The following is a 4,639-nucleotide window of genomic DNA, read 5'->3' as shown; positions in this document are numbered from 1 at the left end:
CTCTCTCTCTCTCTCTCTCTCTCTCTCTCTCTCTCTCTCTCTCTCTCTCTCTCTCTCTCTCTCTCTCTCTCTCTCTCTCTCTCTCTCTCTCTCTCTCTCTCTCTCTCTCTCTCTCTCATGGCCCTTCACCTTGCTTGCCCCTTTCTTCTACTCATGGCCCTAATTTATACAAGGTTTGGGGGTGGGGAGTGGGGGGGGTGGATGTTGGATGACCTAGCTAATGGGATTTGAGGTGTTAAATGGTGGCACATGGAGAGAGATATCTTTTTTCTCATTATAAGGGTGAGTGAGTTGTCATGCCTAAGGGGGAAAAGAGTTTTTTTTTTGGCACCTCTACTTCATAAAGGGGTTATCGCTTGTTATGGGGAGTGAGAAGAGAGAAAATGAGAGAGAGAGAGAGAGAGAGAGAGAGAGAGAGAGAGAGAGAGAGAGAGCCATGTTTTGGAAAAGTAGCTCTCCCAATGATTGGGACCATTTTTTTAAAAAAAATTAATATTGGGGGGGAGGGGAGGTGCGGCGTTGGTGGCAAAAAGTAGCCACCCGTCCCCCTTTTACTTCTTTTATCTCCTCCTCCCCATGACCTTTGCTAAAAGGTTTAATTTTTGTCCCTGTCTTAACTCTAGTTCATGCATGGAGGTTCCAACTTCTTCTCTGGCTTTAGTTAAAATTTCTTGTGATCATTCACATTCGATAGTGATCAAATCCATAGTTTTTGATTGATTTTGGGTTTGTATATTGATTAATGATTGCATAGGGTTGATTATTGATTCAATGGTTGGAAGATATGTGTAAAAAGTATGGATTCTCTTTATACAAAAATTGGTGGAGTGTATGAGAGAGCATGTACTGATGTATCTCAACAAGTGGGTTGGCATATTACATTCTTATTTGCATTTGGACTACAACCATCTACATTTATAGCATTTAAAATTCATGCAAACTAGTTGACTATACTTTTAGGTTCTATTGACAGTAATCTTCACTTCCTAGCTATGTTTCATTAGATTTTTTCCTCTTGCAATAGCCATTTTGTGATAAGTTATCTCTACACTGTGTGTGAACTCATGGTTGTACTCTCTCTCTCTTTCTCTTTTTTTCCTTATCTTCTCATTCAATCCTCTCTAAATGGCAATCCCTATTATTCTACTAATGAGAAACTTCATGGCTATGTGACTAGGTAATAGGGAATGATGTTATGAAAGTATGGTTTGTGTAGAAGTGATTATGGTAGTGCTCTGACAAATGAAGTTTGAGCCGAAGGATATTATCCAATCTTTCTTACTTCATATTGCACAGGTACAAGACAAACTTCAACATATGCAACCCCTTCTTCTAAAGACTCATCTCATAGATATTTTTCTCTATAAGATCCCTTTAGAGTTTGATGGAGTAGCTAATGCTTTTTACAAGCCTAGACATCATCAATACTATGTAGTTTCACTTGAATGTCCTCGATGAAATTGAACACAAGGCATCTCTAAGGCTATAGTGGAGGTTACTTCTCAATATTGTGGCCATGATGAGGCAGTGTAGCTTTAAAGAGGGGTGAGATGAAGAAGAAGTCAAAGGCCTAGTGCTATTATTGTGATGAGAAGACATATTTGCATAATAATTTTAGGGAGCTAGCACCCTCAAGGAAGAAGGATAAGATGAAGAAGCAGGATACAAAGTCCTCCATATAGTCATCCTCATCCTCCTCTGAATCTAACTTGGATCTTCCAGCCAAGGCAATGGCTAAGGCATGAAAGGGATATCCTTCTTTAGTGAAGGAAAAGAGGCTAGCTGCTCCTCCTTTTGGTACTTTCTAGTGCTAGTGATACAAGTATCCCTCAAACTCTCTAGTACTAGAGAGGGAGTGTGAGAGGGTAGTGAGGTGGGGTCAGTGAGACTCATTTATGTAGGTATGTAGGTGCATAGGATCCAAAGTGGGATATTCCTTGAGGCATTGTGGCAAGTTTGAAATCTTAGAGAGGGGATTGACATCTAGATTCATGATGGGTTGTTTCTGGACAAAGAGCAACATTAGCTCCTAGTTTGAGCTCAAATAATGGGACGCTTTGGCACTCTAGTTTAAGGGGGGAAATCTCAAGGGGTCACTCATAAATATATGTGCATATCATGTGGGTTCAATATAAGGGATTTTCCAAATAGTACTATTATACATTTCTTACACATAGAAGGGTTCTATATAAAGAGAGTATTTATGGATTGAATAGAAAGGGATGTGTTTTATTCAAAAAAAGTTCATAGATACGGATATTTATAAATATGCCTTGAATATGCATTACATGTAGGGTATATATAGTGAAACCTCCATGTAGGGAATCCATGGTCATGTATGTTCAGAGGCATTATTGATAGGATGATGATGAATTCTACTTTGCAACATTGTTGATAGATATAGAAAGGTGCCATGATTCTTCTCTATTTAAGATGGATTTGGAAATTTTAACACCTGTCATGGATTTTGGCATTTTTCAACCAATTCATTCCCTTGGTTGCATGCAAGTTGTCACCATATCTTGGAGTCCATTTGCTTGGTTGGTTTCTACAAAGTTGTGTGAAACCAAAATGTAGCTCTAGCAAATTGACCACCTTTAATGATAGTTCTTGAGAGGTGTTGCATCATGCAGACACTTTTTCCATTCTATTCTAATGGTTTGGAAGGTTTTGAATAGGTGCAGCTCCACCAAGTTTGCTAGAACCATTTTCTTCTCCCTTGAACCCTATCACAAGTGTCTCAATCCACATGGTACATCTCCAAGTAAATCCTTTCCAACAATGTATCCTACAATATAAGTTAGCAAAAAGTGCATTGTAGAATTTCAAAGAGGCTCCTAAATTAGTAGCATGAGATGATACCATGAGAAGGGGCAAAAATGCACAAAATAGGATGGTCTATTGAAGGCCGTCATCTTCACCTTCTTGAAGGAGGTAAAGAACCCCATCTTGGCTACCTTTCATGAGATTTTCAACACTTATCATATGTATAAGAGTGTTTCAACCATGTTCCTTTGCATTATGAGTTGATAGGATCTCAATAATAGTACATGCCATAAACCCTCCACCTTGCTAGGCTCCTGATGCACTTGATGATGGAGAGATGCTACATAGTTGTGGAGGAGGGATTAGGATTGATTCGTAGGACTCACAAAGGAGATGGCATGGTGTACCTCCTATACTTGAGAAATCTCCCACTAGTAAGAAACCTTGACATGTTGAATGAATCAAAAAGAGATCTTAACCATTTTGAGTTGATTAGGAAGGTGCATTTTGAAGCCAGACATCTCTTCTTCTTCCACCCCCTTACCATGCCAATTTAGTGAATCTCATCTCTTCTTCTTCCACCCCTTACCATACCAATTTAGTGAGTCTCATCTTTTCTTCTTCCACCCCTTAACATGCCTTGACCTACACCCAATTTTGATGAGTAAGGAAGCTTTGCAAGGCTCCAAGTCTAAGACAATCTGCAAGATTGGATCAAAGCTAAGATCCTTAGCCTACCATTGATTGATATTGTGGAAATAGTACCTTTCATCAAAGCCCAAAAGTAACCTAGGGAAGATTTGGTAGATAATGATTACCCTATGCTCTCTCCTTCTTATTCATTCATCACTACCATACTTTCAAATAAAGTCCTATTGGGGAGAGAGCTAGTGATAGTGCCCATATCACCTGGTGACTCACAATTGTATTTGACTATCTTATGTCTTGGTATATGGATTCCATTTCTTCAGCATTATTATGAGTTCTTCTTTTACAATGTCCTTATTTTCTTTTGCAATAATTATTCTTTATTGTGCTGTGTAATTTAACGTATTCTGACACTTTCATCACTCTCCATCATTACACCCACTTTTAACAATAACCATCACTCGAAGCTAAGATGATGCTAAAAATGGAAGGATAGCAAGGTGGTGGAAACCAATATCCAATAGTCTAGAGGCTATTGTAAATGCATGTAACAAATGGATATGGAGAGGAGAGATAACACACTAGAAGAGAAAGAAATAGGAGAAAGAAGAGTAGAAGAAGAGAGAGAAAGAAAAAAAGATGAGAGACAAAGAGAAGGAGGCCCATTAGCTTGTTGTCCCAATCACTACAAGAGACTAATATTTTTTTGGTTAGCATGGTGATCAAGATTTTATTCATGGATTTTTGTTGGTCTTTTACTTGAGGATAGTAAGGGGATGACTTTTGTAAATGACACGAATGTAAACAAGTGATGAGTGATCACCTCATTGATAAAATGCATGCCCCAATTACTCAAAATCTCAATGGGATAGCCCAATCCAGAGATTATATATTCCCATAAGAACTTTTAGATTTTCCTAGCACAATTCTTTTGAGTTGCCCTTACCTCAACATACTTTGTCAAAGTAGTTAGTTGTTTGTGATTACATATTCTTCCTATGACTACTAAGTTGCAAGGCTAATAGGTCCAATGAATTCAACCCCCCACTTATCAAAGAATTGGAGGGCTTTTAGTAGGAAATTTTCGTAGCCTATGTTTGTTTCAAATATGTGATAAGAGGTAGCATAGATCAGAGACTATGAGTAGGCTACACATCCAATCTAAGGCAAATGGACAAGAGGAGATTTATGGCCACCTTTATGAGTAGATAAGCATGTATTTATA

The sequence above is a fragment of the Lygodium microphyllum genome, unplaced genomic scaffold (assembly GCF_053477565.2).
Source record: "Lygodium microphyllum isolate KBCC unplaced genomic scaffold, Lygodium_microphyllum_v1.1.10 scaffold_170, whole genome shotgun sequence".
Taxonomy (NCBI): Eukaryota; Viridiplantae; Streptophyta; class Polypodiopsida; order Schizaeales; family Lygodiaceae; genus Lygodium; species Lygodium microphyllum.
The sequence above is the reverse complement of the archived record's forward strand: the minus strand, read 5'-3'. Positions refer to the sequence as shown.